Genomic DNA, 22,002 nt, shown 5'->3' with positions numbered 1-22,002 from the left:
ATTAACAGCTTCAGAGAGGGAGCTAAGTGCATAATATTGTTAGCAGTCATTTAGATCAAGGCAAGCAACAACAGAACATGACACATAACATCTGAGTCCTTATGGTGACAGAACGAGGTCTCTGAATGACAAGAACCATATCTAGATATTCATAAACTCTTCCCTTTTTACACTTTACCTCCAGACAAATGAAAAATAAATACTAACCAAACCCTTTCTAAATTCTGCTAACAAAAATGAATCCCTTTCATACTCACACAAAATAAAAAAATACACTCAGTCCTTTCTCCACATACATATAAATTAGACATTTGGATTTGCTTCTGAAGTTCCATTAACCTTTGTAGGGGTATTTTCCTTCAACAATTAATTCAAGAATCCAATGGTCTGACCCTGGCTGGCATCTAAGACCTAAACAGCCGCTGACTAATTCCACCCTGCTCCCATAAGGATAGTAAGAGGGAATAGGAAGATGACAAAACTTATGGGTCAAGTTAAAAATAACTTAATAAGTGGTGGAAAGAGGAAGGGGAAAGGAAGGAGAAAACCAAGCCAAACAAGTAATGCAAAGACAATCATTCACTACTTCCCACAGTAGACTGATGCCCAGACAGTCTGTAAGCAATGGCTACCTACCCAAAAACCTCCTCCCTCTCAGTTTTTATAGCTGAAGATGACTTTATATGGCATGAATTATCCCTTTGGTTATTTTGCATTAGTTGTCCTGGTTATGTCCCCTCCCCACTTCTTGTGCACACCCAGCCTACTCAATGGGGGGCAGCATGAGAAGTAGAAAAGGTCTTGATGCTGTATAAGCACTTCTCAGCAATAGCTAAAACAGGTGTGTTTTCAACACTGTTTTGATCACATACCCAAAACATTGCACCGTAATGGGCTGCTATGAAAAAAAATAACTTCATCTCAGCCAGACCTAGCAAAAAGAAGAAAAGATAGATGTGGACTTCTTTGTACAACTGGCAGAAGCCTCATGTTCACAGGTCCTGTTCCTGTGTGACAATAATTTTGATAACACACTGATGTTTTAGTTCACTTGTCTTTTCTTGGGTTTTATTTCTCTCTTTCTTTGTTAAATTCCTTTTCATTATTATGATTATGATCATTATTATTAGAGTTATTATTATATTTTAAATTACTTTAGTTATTAAACTGTTCTTATCTCAACCTGTGAGTTTTAGTTTTTGTTTTTTTTTTTTTTTTTTTCAGTTCCCTTCCCCATCCCACTGGGAGTGAGGAGGAGTGAGAAAGCAGCTGCATGGTTCTTAGTTGCTGGCTGGCATTAAACCACAAGTGGACAGCAAGTTGACCGTGAACCAGTAATGGGCCTCTGCAGCAAAGAAAAGCAACAACCCTTTTTCCTTGGTTGCACTAGAAGGAATGCCAACAGGTCGAGGAAGGTGATTCTTCCTCTCTGCTCAGCCCTGATGAGACACACTTGGAGTACTGTGTCCAATTCTAGGCTCCCCGATATATGACATACATGGACATTCTGGAGCAAGTCCAGCAAAGGGTGACAAAGATGATGAAATATTGGAATATCTATCATATGTGGAAAAGTTGAGAGAACTGGGACTGTTCAGCCTGGAGAACAGAAGAATCAGGGGGGGAATCGAATCAATGTATATCAATTCCTGATGGAGTGAAGTAAAGAAGATGAAGTCAAACTCTTGTCAGAAGTATCCAGTGACAGGACAAGAGGCAATAATTACAAATTGATCTACAGGAAATTCTGTTTAAATGTAAAAAAAAAAAAAAAAAAATCACAACAGGGTTAGTCAAACCCTGGAACAGGTTCCTCAGAGAGGTGATGGAATGTCCATCCCTGGAGCCAGTCAAAACCTGCCTGGATATGGTGGATGTCCATCAACCTGAGCAACCTGCTCTAGCTAAACCTTCTCTGACCAGGGCAGTCAGACTAGATGATCTCCAGAGGTCCCTTCTGACCTCAATAGTTTTATGATTCTAATTAGTTATGCAAGTTATGTGCAGTGGAAGGCTGTTCTTAAGCCAAAGAACCAACTTTCCTTGAAATAAATTATAATTTTCTTGAATCTGCTGTCCTCCTACACCTTCTTATGACTTATGCTTCTTCAGACTTGAACCCTTCAGGCAGATTTCAGTCCTCAGCCATCTATCCTGAGAAGATGACCCATACTTCTCTCAAGTGGAATGAAGAATGTGCAAAGGGTCCCAGGAATACCTACAGAGGAAAGGAAGTATACTACCTAAAATATAAATGTAAGTATTTCTTTATACAAAATGTGCAGAAAAATACAGGCCAGTATTGCTTCCCTCTCCCTAAAAAACTAAGGACAAAGGATAAAAACACACTGAGACAAAGTGAATGGGATTTATCCATAGGTTCTAACAGCCAAATTTAGGGGAATATAGGATAACTGCCAAAGTAAGGTTTCACGCGTTGAGTGAGGTACCCAAACTTCTAGAAGCCAACACAGCTAAGATAAATAAATGTGTGAATGTATGCTGAGATGTATCAGAACAACACATTTAATTGTGAGACTTCATATGCCCCACTTAGGGATTTTTTTACAGTTAAATAAACATTTTTTTTGCTACTGGCTTCTGGCTGTGATCCAAGCACATAAAAGTGAACAACCTTATTTTCTCAGAGTCCCAGTCATGTCTCTGGGCCTTTTAGTTATTATCACATTTTTATAGATGTTAGCAACAGGTCAACAAACTAACCAGCTAGCTGAATAATAAGTAGGATGCTCTGCAGCCTGCAGGAATAGTGTTTTTACAGAATGTATGCAGACATATTCAGAGATACAGTGTATGAAGTGTGTTCATGGGTGTATTGTATGAAAGAAGGGAAGTGTCCTGCGATGCCTTATACTGTTGGAAGTAAAACAGTTTGGAATGTTGGGTGGGAAGTGTTAAACTAGCTCTTTCACTGTCCATATTGTTTGTAGGGAAGAAACAATTTTCATAAACATTTTTTGATTTTCTCTTGAAGGAACCTTTCTAGTTTACTAAAAATGAATGCACAGGAACAAACTAGCATAAGCCCAGTGTAAAGGACCTAGGAACTAGAACTCTAGAGTGAAACACAGAATGACCAGATTGACATTATAATCATACTTAAAATCTGTTGCCACTCATTTCATTACTCTCTTGTAATGGATCAAGTCCATTGAAAAGAATACATGACTGCAGTAGTAGCTTTTGTAACTCTCCCTTTAGATTCTAACCAGTGTACATACTGGAAAGCAGAAACATAATTACAAAGAAAAAATATATTGCACAGATATCATAGCAACAACCAAAGAAAACTAGAGAATAGGCCCCTCAGGGCAATTTTCACTTACACAGATGAGCAAACAAGGGAACAGAGACGAGGGAAAGACAGTACACGAATATACATGAAAGATGAAAGAAAACCTACTTGTTATCTGTTTAGGAGATAGTTATTGTTAGTTCCTTTTATGGTAAAACCTTGTTTTACTTTTACTTTGTGAGTAAGCATTCTCAAGCTAGGTGTAATGGCTACCTAAGTCCTGTTGTCCCTAATCAAACCTCTCCTGACTGTGAAAGGAAATATTGATATGAAGGAAAGGGGCTGTTGTGGAGGCACTGATGTACCCCACCGTTGTTGAATGGCTCACTTAGCAGCAGCTGTCAAGTATGTGAGTATAGCCAAGGGGATGTGAAAGCATGGGTGTCCCGTCCCACTCTGTGGGCTAGGGTGAGGTTGTTTTTATTTCTCTGTGCGGTACAAGGAGTGACAATGATCACCCAAAAGGTTTCTTCAGATAGCAAGTTCTTACTTGAAATTCAACAGTGGCACAACAAACAGTATGGGAGCTAGGCAAAAACTTGAATAACAACTAAAAGTTGTAAATACAATGAAAACAGTGGCTGAGGCAAAACTTACAGCATATACTGACAAAGCATAAATTACACCAACAAACTGCAAAATATGTAACATATACCAACAAGCCTTAAATCTTATAAGATGTACCAGTGAGCCATATATGCAGAAAATGGAGAGTGGGAGAGGAGTGGGGAATTCAGAAAGAGAGAGAAAGAGAGAGTAGGGGTGGGGGGAGCGAGATTTCACCAGTCATGGTTCCAGAATTCGTCCAGCCAGCCTAGAGGTCCAGTTCTGGAGGGGCACCATGTGGGGCTTCAATTCATGTCCTTTTATAATCCCTTGCCCCACCTCTGTACTGGTACTTGGACTAATTAAGCTAATTAGTGTCATGTGCAGTTCATGCTTCCAGAACCCTCTGGGCCCCAGTACATGCACAGTTTGTACCCTCAGAACTCTCTGGAAATGGATTGGTGGGCTTGGAGGTCACCAGGAAGCTACTCTCCCCTCCCTGCAGTCATGACCACCATCTGATCCCTCCTCTCAGCTCACACGTTGTGAAAATGGCCTCTTTATTGTCTCTTCACAGGCTCACTCAAGACAGGGAAGTCTAGCCTCAGAAAGGTGCAGTCCCACCTCTGTGGGACAACCCCCCTTCATCTCCCCGCATCTCCCTGTCATTACCTGCATGACTCCAGCGTTTCCATAGAGACCGTCTCCTTTGCCAAATTTCCCCTTCAAATGTTTCAGGCATTAACAGTGATTTTGGTCAGACTAACACAATGGGATACACAAAATTCTTTGATAGGGTTTGTGTCTGAAATGATCATGTTAGAGAGAAAGGCAGCCATCAACAGGATTAAACAGCAACCAGGAAATCACAGACATTTCTGACATAGTCTTAAAAGAATTGTGAAGGAAGCACAGACATTTGTGACATAGGGAGAGACAGTGGAGAGGAAGTAGCAGCTGTTAGAGGGGGCTGTCCCTGCTGATAGTGTCCCCAGAACACCCTGACCCCTGCTCAGATCAGGAACACAGCCCCCCATGGGCCAGTGGGCTGGTAGAGCAAGGGCACACTCAGACCCCACCTCTGGGCTCAGAAACACCTCCCAAGATGTCTCCTCACCACCAGGTACATCAGGAGTGTCAAAGAAGCATGCAAAAATAGGGAAGGGGTGATAGCAACCCCTACATCCAGGATATGTATGTGTATTTGTGTGTATACGCTGATGCTAGACCTTCATAGGATTAGCCCTATAAGGCTGTTTATAAATTTGTAGGTGTCTATTAGCATCTCATAATTTATCTATAATTGTGCTTTATCTGTTATATTAAGGATTTTGATTCTGAATATGTAGTTAATGGATTGCTAGTTAGTTATATGTCATTAATAAATCAATAAACTGCTTCAATCTGATTTCATTTAAACAACATAAGTTGAGGAGTTTTTCCTTGTGACAGGTTAGTAAAAATAATTATCCACAGTCTCAGAAGGACATGCTCTTTAAAATGCTCTCTGACAAAATGAGCAACTTGCTGGCATCGCTTGCAAACAGCATCAATAAAATATGTGCTAGCATGCTTTGCTTTTAAAACCTCTGAAAGAAACTTTATAACCTCACTGTCCTCAAAATCTTAACTCAGAATTCACCAAAGCACTTAAAGTCACTTAGTTTTTATCAGTCTTCTTTGCAGTTTTTGGACCTTGGTAAGGTTCTAGAAATTTTGAGATCTCAGAAATAATGTCTACCCAGTTTAACACTACTTTAAAAAAGTCTTCTTTGTTTTTAGCTTCCTAGCTTTCCACCCTTCATGTCAGAATATGGAACTACAGTAGAAGGTACACGTCTAGCTTCTGCCTCTTCCCTTGTTTTTCCTGTCCTCTCCAAAGCAGATCACTGTAGATAAATGTGATATACCCCTCTTGGGCATATTTTGAATAAGGCAATATGTGCATTATATAAATTTATATGCACCTCAAATACAGTTGCAGGTTCTGTAAGCTCTGCAACACTTGGGAAAGGCTACAAAAAGCCAAATCTAGAGGATAATTTTCTTCAAAGGACTGGGATATCTGGAATGAAGGATGCAGCTCATCTGACTGTTAACAGAAAAATAATTGTTTGCTAGAAAAGAAAGTATTCAAAAAAGGCAAAGTGGAGACGACATTCAGAAGCACAAGATTTGGGACAACAGTATATGGGTCCTGACATTCTGAGGCTGTTAAAAAATACATTTTTTTCCTATACATAACTATATTGTGGTCACCCATATTCTAGTACATGGAGTTCTTTTTACAGTGTGATTGGATAAACAAAAATACAATGTGTTATCTACAGTATGACATGGCCTTTGTGTAATGCAAATTATCACTTGAATTATGTTATCTATGTTTCTATCTGGTGCAGTGACAGATAGGCATATCACACTCGCTATTCTAATGCAGCATTTCCACTGTCTTCACCTTCAATAACACTTTCAATTACATGAGGAAAAAATAGAAAGGTCTCATTTCAAGAGACAAAAATATCCTTATGTTAAGGCCCCAGATGTAAGTCTCAGAACCTGTTCTTATTTCTTTTTCTCATACGGAAGTGAACACCCCATACCACCATTGTTCATAGATGGAATATCTTTAAAAACAGTGGAAAAAAACCCATGTACTATCTCCCCCCTCAGCCAGCTGGATATTTGCCAAACCTTTCATCTTTAAGGGGTAGGTTACCTCATCCATTTTTTGAATTGCCCTTTGGAGGTGAGAGTCACTTTACTTTGATTGAAATGGAGCTTTGGCTAATAAGCTCCTGCCCTGGTTGGATCTCTTAAGAGGCTAAAGTGAGATAGAATCTAAGTTAAGGATTTGAGTAATATAAATTTATCTATAGGTAATCTATAAACTGGACAAATGGATAAATAATTTTTTTTACTTTCATGTTATATTTCCACCTTAAGTACTTGTATTTAATGCTTTCATTACAAATTATTTACATATTTAAACAATAGAACATACAAAAATTTGTCACTAGAATTTGTTTTTAAATGCACAACACTGTTCTTCTTCCTAGCATTTAAAATAACCTACATTCTTTTTAGCCACTTAACATGGTTCTATATAGCTTTAAATTCTGAGACTTGGCAATCCATGTCACTGCAAGCAGGAGAATAATAACAAAATAAGTCACATTATACTTTTATGTCATTATCTTCAAAAGATACAGTCAGACAATTAGAGGGAAGATATCTAAAACAACTGACTCAGCTTCTTGCTATATTTTAAAGAATGTAATTCATGAGAATACCAATAATAATGATAAATATCTACTATTTCCCCATATGGAGGCTATGAGGAAATACACATCAGAGGATTAGAGATGAAATTTAGACCATTAAAGATATATAAGTTTATTAATTTTCACTGTACCTAATTTGTGCCACATGTAAAATGATAATGACCCTCCTCAAACCCTTGACTGATTTGACATCCTGGTCTGCTTCATATTTTCATATTACTCCTGATCCAGAATGAGATCACATTTATATAGTTCTGTCATTTAGTTACTCTGACCGTGGTTTGGATTTTGGGCTTGGGACTTTTTTGTTTGGTTGGTTTGTTCTTTTACCTCTATAAATGCCATCCTTAAAGTGGTTTCAAATGCTAAAGACCAGAGCAACTAAACCCACGCAGTACATAGAAAAATATAAATTAAATCCAACTTGATACTGAGTCAGAAACTTATAATATGCTTCATACACTCAAACTTCATCATATGCAAAGCTTTGTCTTCAGCTGTTAGGAATACATTCACAGTCATTCATTTGCACAACTTCCCTTGAACTGCTGAATCATGGATTGATTGCTTGTAACAACAGTATTGGGGCTGGTGTTGCTTAATGGCTTTGTTAAAGACTTGCATTGTGGGACAGAATGGACCCTCAGCCAGTTTTCAGATTATACTGAGGTGTGGAAAGTTATACGGGACTGCTACTCAGAGGGAGCTGGACATGTTGTAGAAATTGTCTGAAGAACCTCATGCAGTTCTACTACAATGATGCAGACAAACACTTAAGCCAAGGTCAAAATAATCCACTGTGACAGTACTGTCTGAGAGATAAGTGGCTAGAAATCAGCTTTGCAGAAAAGGACTTGGAGTTTTGGTTGACATAATGTTAAACATGAGCCAGCAAAGTACCGTTATAGAAAAGAAAGTCAACAGCATTCAGAGTTGCAAGAGAAATAGGGTAGCAAGTGAAGGGAGGTGATCATTCCCAACATCTAGGGTGAATATATCTAGAGTGCTGTGCCAAGTTTTGGTCTTCTTAATACGAAAATACATGGACATATTATAGTGAGTCCTGTGGAGGGCTATTGTGATGGTCAGAGAGCTGGAGCACATGAAATACAAGGAGAGGCTGAGAGAACAGAGTTTGTGCAGCCTGGAGAAGAGAAGGCATGAAGGAGACCTTTTTTTGGCTGTCTACAAGTACTTAGTCTTTGTGGCAGGTATAGAGAAAAAAGCTCCAGGCTCTTCTGTAGATGCACAGTGGAAGGAAGGACAAAAGGCAGATGACCCAAGTTGGAACACGGGAGAATTTGGGTCTGTAAGGAAACAGTTTTTCTACATGTGCATAGTCAAGCACTTGTGCAGGTTTCCTAAAGAGTCTGTGGAACATCCATCCCTCAAGATATTCAAACCACAACTGTTCAGGACCCTGAACAGTCTCAATGACTGACACTCCTTTGAGCAGGGTTTGGCCAAGGGACCTAAAGAGGTCCCTTCCATCTTGGATTATCCTATGATTCCATGTTCAGCATTAATGTAAACTCTGCTTACCTGAATGTATGTCACTCCCTACTCACATGTAGTTTCCACAGTGCTTTGACAAAGTGGTATATAGGTTATACAAATACCTCATTAGAAAACAAATACAGAAATGAGCAGCAGTGCAGTAGGCGTTTGGTTCCTTTTTCAGAATGAAGTTTAAGACCTCTTTTTTGCTCCTGAGTTCGTGATCAGACACTTGATCTGTGTCATTTGTGTGGGAATCTCTATGGTCAGGATTTTCTGCCCACACTAGAATTTTCTCCACATAGATAGAAAAATGTAGATGAGCTGGCTAGTCCTTTCAGATATTCAACAAGATATGTTTGTCTGTACTTTTTTCTTTTTTTTTTTTTTTTTTTTTTAATACAGTATTTCAGAGCACTCTCTTGACAGAATTTTCCAAGGGGATATAATCTCCATTTCAAAAATAATTCAATTAATAGTCTGACTAATATTAAAATAAGAATTTAAAGTTTAGTGTGAAGAAATCTAGCAAAGAAGGAGAAAAATCAGGGTGGTCTAGAATTTGTAACATCTTTTGTAATAATGTTTTTTCAAGTGGAAATCATATTTCACTTGGGATGTGCACTTGTGATATTTAAGCACTTGTTTCCTTAATGAATAGAATAATTCTATGTGTTTAAAGTCTGTTTCTCAACTCCTCTGAATCTTAATTAGCCTTATTCATCAGATATAAAAGGGAAAAAGAGTTTTAGACAGGACTTGTTGAAATTTTGATTTTGTGTTGTTTAGTTGTTTTATTGTGGTGTTTGTTTGTTTGTTTTTTTCCTTTCAGCAATAAGTCAGTATTGTATTGAAGAAAAAACTTCAAGGCCTTAGGATTTAATAAGCAACTTCCTTCATTGTCTAAAATATAAAAATATAAAAACTCTGTGTTGTTGCTAGCCAAGGACAATTCATTGTTCAATGATTCATAATTTTTCTTCAACCATTTTGAAGCCATTTAATGATTCTTTTTTTTTTTTTTTTTTTTTTTTTTTTTACAGGAATATTGTTTGTATTTTATTTCCCATTTTCCCTGGGAAACTCCTAAATGTCTCCAAAAATGACTTACATAAACCATTACTGTTATTGCGTATGCCTAAACTATATAATCACGTTGGTTTTGTAGCTCAAAATATTCTAGACACACTTGTCTAATGACTTCATAAAGCCATTATGTACAGTATTCATTCTAGCAGATATTATGTGGGAGCATATATACTTTGAGTGGTTCTTAATTTCTTTATAATGTAGTGTAAAAATACACTGGCCATACAGATTCATATCAAGGATCTGTATTTGTTGTACCTCATTCCAATATGGGCAGCAGTGATGTTATAGTCACCCTAATAAAATAGCCTGAATCCTAGAATATTATTTTGATTTTAGTTTAGAATATGATTTTGATTTTAATATGGAGTTATAGCAACTATGAGAATATAAGGTGTGTTAAGTCCCTTAGGAACAGGTAGCTAGCATGGTGTTTGCCTTGATCACTATAGGAATCATTATGGACTTTGAATTAAAACAATGGGTACTGGTTATGGACCTTGAGTCGAAACAGTAGGTACCAGAAGAGATTGGTTTTGGTTTGGGAGATTGGCCAAAGATGAAATGAGCATGCACAAGGATGGAGTTCAATCAGCGGACACAGTGAGGAAGACCGACAGAGGACCCCCATCCAACATAACCACGCATGCTTTAGAGACATTTGCATATGATAATGACTTCCAGGAAACAACATGAATATGTTAATCATTACCCTCCCCTCTTAGTATTCAAATCAATCAGTACAGTTGATCAATGATTTCTGTAGAATAGGAATATAGATAATGTGAGGTAACTGAAAGCCAAACATTATAGAGGTCAAATTAAGAAACAAGCATTCTATGCATATTATTGAATCTTATGTAACCATGACTCTGCTGAAAAAGTGTATAAATATGTTGTGCTTTGTCACTGTTGGTGAACACATCTTTGGTGGAGTTATCCCCCGTGTTTCCCAGAGCCGGAATAAAGAAGTGCCCGCTTATCTGCTTTGTGTAGAAAAGTTCTCTTTGTGATTGCGACTAACAGTGAGAGGTTGACCTTCACCCAATTCCTTCGGCTTTGCCAGTGGAAACCCCTCACTGCCACACAAGCAGGATCTCTCATTCTTTGCCGCTCTACCTCCATTTTTTCCTTGTGAGTCCATGTGAAAATGGCAGGACCAGCAGTGCTGAATTGTGTCAACTTCACTGGTCTACTGAAACCTGCATCATTCCAGCCAAACCTACTGCCTGAGCTCTCTGGGCTCTTCACTTTCTCATGCTATAGAAGTCAAGGACTACACTTATCACCAGTCTGATGGCAAAAGAGGCACCTCTTATGGGGTCCAGACTCTCCATTATATCTCATCACTTGTCCCAAAAAGGAGACTACCAGCAGATTACCACCGTTACACTGCCCTCCACAATGTACATGCTGGCACTGACATGGGTGTAAGGGCCATGACCAGGTGAATTCTTACTGTTAGTTTTGGTCTCATTCTTTCACACTTAGTCATACCAGGGAGTTTGATCTCCCCCTGCCTCCAATTCATTGATGCTTTGCAAGAACAAACTCCCTGCCATCTTTATGTTCACACTTCCTCCATCTGAGACCACACAAATTTATCAGTTTCTCTGGACTCCAAGCAAGTTGGCTATCTTCACAACCAGGTGGAGAAAGCTTGATGGAGTGGATCCTGGGCACTGTGAGAATTTCTGACAAGACTAGATTTCAGTGGCATACCTCTTCAAATATAGAGCAAATTGGACCCTTTTTATGTAGCGGTAAGTAGATTTAGATATTTCAGATCAGATGTAATGAGCCTTTTCCATAAATGTGTTCCTTATTTAATGAAGAGTACCTTATTTTCTTCAATATGAAAACCTAATCTAAACAGATTTGACACTACCCCGATTCTTGTATTTGAATTAACAGTATTCATCAATTCCTATTTATCCTCTCAAATCACTAATTATTTTTATGACTTCAGTCTTATGTATCTTTCCTAGATTTCAGTTACAGCTTACTTAGTTATACCTCACAAGGCAGCCTTTACATTTTTTTTTCATAAAAATACCTAATAGTTTTTCTGTTTTAAACCCCTGTTGAACACTGAGCTGATATTTCCTTAGAACTGTCAAAACTATCATAAACTTTTTCAGAATTAAAATGATCAGTTTAGATCCCATAACTTCATGTGCAAAAGATGGATTTTTTTCCCCCATCTACATAATTTTACATTTGCCTGTAGTGAATTTAATTTTCTTTGTTGTTAATTTTACAAGACCCTTCTTCAGTTCCCCATGGTGATTTATTTTTACTGTTCTGAAAAACTTCTTCTCATGCTTTTCCAAGTTGTTTATTAATATGTTGAAAACCATAGATATTACCACAGATCCCTGTGGAATTTCAGTGGTCACTTCCCCACACAAAAATAAATTTTTGTTTAGTTTTATAGTCTACTTTTTATCTTTTTCAGTCTCTGAGCAAGGAATTTCTTTCTTGTACTACAGTTGCTTAGTCTTCTCTAAAGTCTTTGGTAAGAGACATTGTTAAAAGCCTTCTGGAAACCCATGTGTACTATAGAGAACATATCACTTCACCAAGTACCTAACAATTTATGCTTCGTAATATATAGAGGCAGCATGGAATAATCTAATGTGCAATATTTGTTAGAAGTCTTTCAGTCTTGGTTGGCTAATCTTTGATTTTCTTTTTTCCTTTTTTTTTTTTTTTTTTTTCTGGGAGTTTTCTTGGTTTGTAGTAGCTCCCTCTAGACCAATGCATTTTTTTAAAACACAGACTTCAACTCTTAGAGCCCCATATTGGGTATAGATGGCAAGGTTTTGGTAGCTGGGAAATTGCAGGGGTGACCTCTGTGAGAAGAGGCTAGAGGTTGTCCTGTGCCAGGCACAGCAGCTCTGCAATGGACCCACCACAGGGCACAGCTGAGCCCATCAGTGAAGGTGGTGGTGCCTCTGTGTATACATCTTCAAGAAAGGGCAAAATGCTGTGTGGAAGTGTGTGAGGAGTGAGGGAAAAAACCTAGAATGTGATAAACAGTCTTGTGAACACAAAGTCCAGAGAAAAGGGAGGGGAAGATGGTCCTCAGCCTGCAGAAGTTTTGGAAGAGACCGTGGTGGATCATGCATTTCCCTGCAGCCCATGGAGAGAACACATCTGAGCAGATGTCTACACTGCAGCCTGTAGAGAGACCATGCTGGAGGTTTATCCCAAAGGACTGCAGCCTTTTCTTGTCAGAAAATAACCTGCGGATCCTGATGGACACCAAGTTGACCATGAACCAACCATGTGCCCTTGTTGCAAAGAAGAGTAATGGTATCTTGGGCTGCATTAGGAGAGTTGCCAGCAGGTCAAGGGAGGTGATCTTTCCTTTCTACTCAGCACTGTGCTGTGTCTAGTTCTGGACTCCCCAGTACAAGGGAGACATGGACATATTAGAGAGAGACCAAAAGAGGGCCGCTAAGGTGACTAAGGGTCTAAAGCATCTCTCCTATCAGGAAAGGCTGAGAAATCTGGGCTTGTTTGGCCTAGAAATTTGAAGACTCAAGGAGATCTCATCAATGTACATATATACCTGAAGCTGGGTGCAAAGAAGATGGAGCCAGACTCTTTTCAATGATCCCAAGTGACAGGGCCAGAAGAAATGGACACAAACTGAAGAACTGAAGGTTCTATCTAAATGTAAGAAAATGTTTTTTTTTTACTGTGAGGGTGATCAAGCACTGGCCCAGGTAGCCTGGAGAGGTTGTGGAGTCTCCACCCTTGGAAATATTCAAAAGCAATCAGGACATAGTCCTGGGTAGCCTGTTCCATGAGGCTCTAAACAATGTGGGGGATGAGTGGGACAGGAGGAGGTGGAGTCCCCATAAGCAGAGGGGATTGGACTAAGTGACATCCAGAAGTCCCCTACAAACTCAACCATTCTTATCCTCTAATTAATGTTGCTTTCAAGAGGCATCTAAACATAAGGCAAAACAGAGGCAATTACTTTTGACAGGCAGAAATTAATTCTGAAATTTATGGTCTTTGAATTCATGACCTGAAACTGTAGACTTTTTACTATAGTCTTTTTAACATTATTTCTTATGATAAGGGCCTTCCAAGTTGTATCATCTGAGAATTTAAATTTACAATACAGACTTGTACTATTGCTTAAACCAATCATCTAAGTGATAAAATCCACAGGCTGCAGATTTTGTGTGAAACAGATGGAAAGACAGGTCAGTAACATACTATACAAGTTGCTAGATCTAGCTTCAGGTTCTGGAAGACAATGTTACTAAATAATTGTACATTATTTGCTCCCAGTTTAGCCATCACAAGCACCTCCAACATTAGTCCTCAGCTTCTAGACTCCAACTTTTCTTCCCTCTGCATCTTCAGGTTTCACCTTAATTTCTTCTGCTTTGATGACTCTGCAATTTAGTAAACTGTGACTGCTGAAAAACACCCTCCTGGGTCTTCATGTTTATGATAAGCTGCTTTTTCTTGTCCCTTAGTTCTCTCAACTATAGGCAAATCAATCTGCTTTCTCCTTCCTGTTTCTTGCACATGAGTGATAAGACCACTGAGAAGAGCTAACTTCACCCTCTTACTCTCATTTCCTGCACTTACCTGGACAGTTGTCCCTCTTATCAGTATTTCAAGTCTATAAATATCGCTCCACAAAATGGTTGCAAAAAATTTTTGTAGTAGGAAAGGAAAAAAAAAAATCTTAAAACTGTTTGAGGTCAATACTGTCAAATTAAACTTTCTATAAAAGAATCAGTATGAGGCAGATGATGAAATGTAAATGTTCAGAGACCTCACAAAAAAAAAAAAAAAAAAATTGTTCTCTTTGTTGAAGAAGTTTTGAAGAAGTCTGGGAAAACTCAATTATACATTATACACTAGAGCTGTCCTGTGTTGTGTACAATACAGATATAAACATATAGAATTTTTTACAGGAAGGAAAAATGTGGCACTATTTTTTCTTCTTTCAAGATATTATTGCTGTTAGTTATTGTCCTGGGTTGAGTGAGTGGTGGAGTTTTTTGGTGGCAGGGGAGGAGGCTATCGGGGCGACCCCCTGTGAGAAGCTTCTCGAAGCTCCCCCCAGCTCCACGTCAGCTCCACTTCTGTATGGGAAATTGAGCCAATCGGCTGAGCCTCTGCAATAACGTATTTAAGAAGGGACGTGGTGACCTGCAGTGGGACTTGTGAGGAGGAGTTGCTGCAGCTGCATGAACACCAAGGTCAGTGGAGGAACGGAGGAAGAAAGGAGAGGGGAGGTGTGCCGGAGCAGAGACCCCCCTGTATCCTGTGGTGAGACAGCAGGGCGGCCCCGCCCCGCCACCCATGAAGATCTACGGTGGAGCAGACATTGATTTATGGCCTGTTGCTCCTGCTCAGCTAATCAAGGTTCTGTGCCCGAAGAAGGATGGGGTCTCATGGGAAAAGGCAGCCCCGCTGCTGTAATTCAGTGCTGGGAGGATTGCAGCATGCGGGGGAGTCCCACGCCGGAGCAGCTCGGGAAGGGCTGCAGCCGTGGGAGAGAATCCAGTCGGAGGAAGTTAGTGACCCATGATGGAGCAGTGTGGGGAACGCTGTGGCCCATGGGAGGAATTCAAGTCGGAGAAAGTTTGTGGAGGACTGTCTCCTGTGAGAGGGGGACCACGATAGAGCAGGAGGAACAAGTTTCGGACACTCCCCTCACTGAAGATGAAGGAAGTGGCAGCACTGACTGCACCCCCCATTCCCTGCCCCTGCACCACTGGGGGAGGAGGTAGAGATATCGGGAGCAGAGCTGAGCCTGGGAAGAAGGGAGGGGTGGGGGGAAGGTGTTCTCAAGATGTGGCAATGCTTCTCACTGTCCTACTCTGTTATGTGTTGTTAGTGTCTGTAATAAATGTATGTTCTTTTTTTCTTCCCCTAACGAGTCTGCCTTTTGCTCATGATCATAAAAGGGGGATTTTTCCCCATCCCAGTCCTATCTTGAACCCCAAGCCTGGCTCTCTGTCCCTTCTCATTGCCGGAGGGGAAGGGAGAGAGAGGTGCTGCATTGTGGTTGGCTGCCGATCAGGCCTAAACCACAACAGTTATAAACATTGTTGTTAGTTATAAATATTGCTGTACTGAGATTTTTACAGTTGGCTGAGGCCAAACACTAAATAGAACTTAACCAGACTATGAAAATATTCAGTAATAGAATTATTTGTTTAATATACACACATGATCTTACTGTTGTGTTTTCTGCCACTACACAACTTGTTTTCATAGAATATGAAACACAATAGTCTGTGTCCAGGATATTATCAAATGTTAAAATATAATAATTATGAATATAATTTGTCCAATGGAACTAACTAATTTTCTATTTTTCAGGAATAAGTAAGGCCTTGTAAGTGAGCAGTTATTAAATTTTTGGAATAAAAAGAACACTGTGGATTTCTGTTTTTAATGTGTTTCTTATCAGGTTTAATTTTGGTTTCAAAAAAATCAAATAAATTATCAAAACAAGTAAAAGATTTATTCCTTAATATCTAGGAGCAGCTGTCTTCACATTTTCTATCATGTTTTACTCCCAAAAGTGAGAAGAATATTCTCTACCTGCTGATTGGTGTTTCTTGCAAAGACTCAGAGAAAACAACATTTTTTCTGATCTCAGGTAAATGCACTCAGGCTTCCTCCCCTCCTTTCCTCCTTTCCTCCTCTTCTTGTCTGTGACCTTTCATTATCAATCCTGGAATTCCTCCATATGGAAGCACGAAGTTACTAATTTATTATTCTTGCAAGAGTGAAAATGTTGTATTCCCAGGAATATGAAGGATGCATTTCTGTGAATTATATTTAGTTATCAGTTCCAGGATGATAAGGAAGTTAGATCTATTTTTCTATGTATTAGAAATGCCATGCCCTAAGTCTGGTTGCTTTTGTCTGTGTGTTTGTTCCTATCTGAGAGAAATCTGTCTCATCTTTGAGGTCACGTCTGAAAAAGATGAGAATACAATTATCAGCTTAATCAAGTTGTTAATCATCATAATCAAAAGAGATTTGTAGGCAAATGGCACCAGAGCATTTTACGCAAAGCTGGAAAATAAAACATCAGGAAAGGTTATTTAGTTGTTTGTTTGGTTTTGTTTTTGTTTTTTTTTTTTTTTTGTTTTTGTTTTTTTGTTTTTGTTTTTTTTTTTTGCATATGTTTTTTAAAAGGCTGTTAAAGCTTTAAAGTGGACTCAATCTTGCAAGTACAAACAAATATCAGTGCACATGACAGAACAGAGTCAAAACTGTGTCTCAAGTCAGAATGAGTGTAAGTGATACATATGATATAGTGAACTAACTGCTTTGCAATTTCTTAATCCTGTTTACCTTGAATGTTATTTTGATGCCTTGAATGTTCTTTTAAAACTTTATCAGAGACTGGTGCCTAAGCTTCTCAGGGACTGGTATTCATCAAGGACTGTATGTCAGACACAGGGGGAGATAGCAAGAATAACAGTGTCAGTCTGACCATAGAACTGGTCAAGAAGCTGCTGAGATCACCAAGTACGAAGAGAGCAGGTGTGAATGATAAAAGTTCATCTAAAGGACAAAAGAGGAAGAGGAAGATAAGACCCCTGAAGAAGTAAATGGCCACCAGAGACAGATCTGAGCCTGTGCAAGCTAACCCTGCCTTGCTTATGCATATGTATGTTTGTGTTGTGTAATCACATGAATATGTATACCTGCACTGCACAAATTTTTGGCAAAACATGTTGTTGGTGTGTAAGCTAGGAGGAGCGATCCCCCTTGCACCCAGCACTGCAATAAACATACCTGCTTTATAACTCTTTGTGAGTTGTAAAGTTTGTTTCCATGCTTTATATAGAATCCTATTACATTTTTTCAAAAAATTAATAAGTTCAAAACGTTACATACTCTATAGAGTAACTGTTTCAAAATAAAATTCCTACCACTAATTCTGAAATCAATCTATTACCAGTATGTAATACTAATGTTACAATTACACTAGGTCATTCACACTGCATAAGGTGGTGCCTACCTTTGTAACACATAGCTCATTTCATAGAACAGGGAAGACAAATTGTCATTTTCCTCCTTTTACTTTTTGTTGATTTCAAGGAAACAAAAGAAATACTACCTCAGGGTCAAATTGTAAAATGCTGGTATTAGTAATGAGATGCTCCTTAAAGATAATCAGTATCATTAATGGCTTTTACATCCATTAAAACAAATCTCTAGAGTTGCTTGGCTCTTTGTCAAATTAACAGTATGATCATACCTATATCAACACTTCTTTTCAAATCAACAAGCACATTATCACATAATTAATAAGATTACGGAAGCCATTTGAGTTTATTTTAATTTCCTTTATGCTAATAAGTCCACATATACACTTGTTCATCTTATTTTCTCTTCGGATTATTTGCTTTCTTGTTTATACTGAGATATTCAATAATTATTATTTTTATGTTCATTCGGATTCACTGTGACAAAATTAATTAGCATAATATCAAAAACTCCAAATGAGACCTTCCTGACAACCAAAATCCTCAGAAAGCTCAACAATTCCATATTCTATAACATATGGTTCCTGTTCTCGTTCAAGTTCTAATCCAAGTTAGAGAGTAGTAGGCTGTTCCATTTCGAAAATCTTGGCAGAGATTCAGGATCCAACAAATATAGTATTAAACTTAAACTTGGGCAGAGGAAGGATCTGACAAATACAGTATTAAACTTTTCTGTACCAGGTTTTGCTGCTGGTTCAGATTAAATTGTTCTCTCATGATCTCAGGATTCTTCAGGATCCTCCACCTAAAATGACCTCCACAAGCACTGTAGCTAAAAACTTTACTCACCAAAAACCTAAATTCTTTTTATGTGCTTCATCGAAATATGTATTGACAAGGTCAAACAATGGTGACAGCAAAGTACCTGTAGAGGGCAATTTAGTCAAAATAAGAATTCCTTGCTGTGGGTCCCCTTCTCTCTTGACTGACCATAGAGGGAACTTTGGTTAACAAAATTCAAAACTTAGTCAGTTTAGTTTAGTGCCTGGAGTTAGGTGGGATAAATGTGAAATGATGTTTATAATTTTATTTTCTCAGCAAACTTCTCTTTGATTCAAATACTTTTTATTTTTTTTTTCAGCTACTTTAAATGAAGAGTAGAAATTATAATTATCTGTGGTTTAACCCAAGAAACCCCAAAGATCTATAATGCAAAAGCCCAATACTTTCAACAAAACTGAAAAGTTAATGATCTAAGATATGCAGTAGTTATTTTTTGTATATTATTTCTAAGCTTAAGAAAAAAAAAAAAAAAAAAAAAAAAAAAAACAAACAGAAGGAAAAAAACCCAAAACACAAAAAGCCAACTCACACACAGAAGACTGAACTGCTCCATATTTCTCAGGAAGAGATCAGGGGCAAAACAACAGCTTCCACAGTCACAATACCAAACTGTTTTGCTCTTGTTCCTTTTATTCAACTTCTGATACCATAGAATCACAGAATCATAGAATGGTTGGGTTGGAAGGGACATTAAAGATCATCTAGTTCCAACTACCCTGCCATAGGCAGGGACACTTCCCACTAGATCAGGTTGCTCAAAGCCCCATCCAACCTGGTCTTGAACACTTCCAGGGAGGGGGCATCCACAACTTCTCTGGGAAACTTATTCCAGTGTCTCACCACCTTCACAGTAAAGAATTTCTTCTTTATGTCCAATCTAAATCTAACTTCCTCCAGTTTAAAACTGTTACCCCTTATCCTATCACTATACTCCCTGATGAGGAGTCCTTCCCCATCTTTCCTGTAGGCCCCTTTTAAGTACTGGAAGACCGCTATAAGGTCTCCCTGGAGCCTTCTCTTCTCCAGGCTAAACAACCCCAACTCTCTCAGACTGTCCTCAAAAGGGAGGTATTCCAGCCTCTTCATGGCCCTCCTCTGGACCCACTCAAGCAGGTCCATGTCTTTCTTATATTGGGGGCCCCAGTACTGAACACAGTACTCCAGGTGGGGTCTCATGAGACCCAAGCAGAGGGGAAGAAACACCTCTATTGACAACTATTATCTATCTACAACTATTCTACTGACAATAACTGATTTAAAACATAGTTGATATTTTCTAGAAACCTAACTACACACATTTAATCATTGAATTACTGGTATGGGATAAAGATGCTATGGTAAAAATAGTAAACTAAATACTGTATTGTTACAGCATTTGTACAAAGGAGCTGAAGTAATACTAGTGAGTAGATCAAATCTAGGCATTTTCTAACTTTTGATTTTGCAACCATAGCACATTTAAAATATAAATTTAGGCTGTAATTATGAAATACTTTATTATAATTAGACAAGAATTTATTGCACTAATACAATATATTAATGTTCTGTCTTGTATGTTTTATTAATCTAATGAAGAGAAAAATAACTGTAAATTTTAATTATTGTTATTAGAGCATTATTAATATAAGGAAATGTTTTGGTTTAAGATACATTGAAAGTCTGAAGTTTAATCTTTGCATGTCAGTACAGTAACAAGCTTTCAAAAATTCCTGTTCAAAATTGATCATGTGAAGTTCTAGCTTTTCTGTCTTCCACTTTGCAAATCAAAACACTATACTGTGGCTTCAGTGTAACATTATGAAGTGGTAGATATGTGGGGGAAGGGGTGCTGTTGTAAATTTTTTCCTATATTTTAAAAATTTCTACTTCTTTTTTGTTTGTTTCATTTGTACTGTTTACATTATGAGAAGAGCATGAGTTTCTTATTCTCTCTCATTGCCCACGGAAGTGGGGATGGAGCCAAGCCAAGGCTAGTCCTGAATGTCAGTCCATGGTGGGGGGTCAGGTTGAGACTTGATGAGGGGAAACAGGGTCAGACACAGCCCCGGGACAGCAGGACCATGGGGATGGGCTGGGGCCGGGCTATGACACGAGCATGCGGTCAGACCGTGCTCTAGTCAGACCCTTCCATGGCTGGGCAGGTCAGAGCTAAAGTGGAGCTGTTGATCAGTGCTGCTGCAGTGTTGCTGGTGTGGGAACTGACAGACCTAGGATCCTGGGCCCATGGGCATTTTCAGCTGTAAAAATGCACTAAAAAAGGTAAGAAATGAAAATGCCATTATTGATTTGTATTTAACAGATTCTTTCTTTGCTGCCTTAGGGTCTTAGCATGGGATGTGAGACTCTTAGCCAAGCCATCTCCCTCTGTAATTAATATTGATCTCACCACTGGGATAGTCCCTGAACTTGTAACCCTTCTATTTTTATTCTGTAATAGAACAAGCAGGTACACCCAGGGCAGCTTCTCCTGGGTAAAGATTTTCTGTAATTTTGTTTCTCCATAGGCTTGCAAGCAGTTTGTTTCTCAACTTGTTTGGTTTGATCTATTTCTGTTTATCAATTCTTCACAAGTCCATGCTTTCTTGGTCTCCAGAATTGGGCCAGAAGGACATTTATGCTGAAGCAGTAGAATGAGGTGCTTCCTCTTTGTCCTTGTTAACTTTTTCAATTTACATAACCACTTTATTTACATGTATTTTCCTGGGAGGCTGTTACTGTTAATTCTTTTCTTGTAACATTGATAGATTTCAGTAATCATATATCATGATTTTTACACAAAAATAATTAGATTAATAGCTTGCATTTCAGACTGTACAGCGTCAATGACTGTGAATTAATGGCATAAATGATAGCTTCAAAATTCACTTTCTAGTAATCAGTTCTAAGGGTTATGTCAATATATTGATGTGGTAAAAGACAGTAAAAAATGTTTCTATAAATAAATTAACAACAAAAGGAGGGCTTTATTAGCTGCAGGGGGAAACATAGTGACAAAGGTGGAGGTTGAGGTACTTAATGACTTCTTTGCCTCAGTCTTTAATAACAAGACCTGTTGTTTTTAGGGTAGCCAGCCACCTGAGCTGGAAGACAGGGATTGGGAGCAGAATGAAGTGCTGTGATCCAAGGGGAAATGGTCAGTGACCTGCTACATTTAGAAACACACAAGCTTATGGGGCTGGATGCGATCCACTCAAAGGTACTGAGGGAGCTGGTGGAAGTGCAAACCAAGACACTTTTAATCATTTATCAGCAGTTCTGAATAATCAGGGAGGTCCCAGTTGGCTGGAGTTTAGCAAATATGATGCCCATCTACAAAAAAGGTCATAAGGAGGATTCTGGGAACTACAGGCCTGTCATCCAAACTTGATAGTACTCACAGATCAAATCTCTTATTATCTCAACCCTTTGTGCCCCACATTGGGCGCCAAAAAGGACT

The sequence above is a fragment of the Tyto alba genome, unplaced genomic scaffold (assembly GCF_018691265.1).
Source record: "Tyto alba isolate M040663 unplaced genomic scaffold, T.alba_DEE_v4.0 Super-Scaffold_45, whole genome shotgun sequence".
NCBI classification, from domain to species: Eukaryota; Metazoa; Chordata; class Aves; order Strigiformes; family Tytonidae; genus Tyto; species Tyto alba.
The sequence above is the reverse complement of the archived record's forward strand: the minus strand, read 5'-3'. Positions refer to the sequence as shown.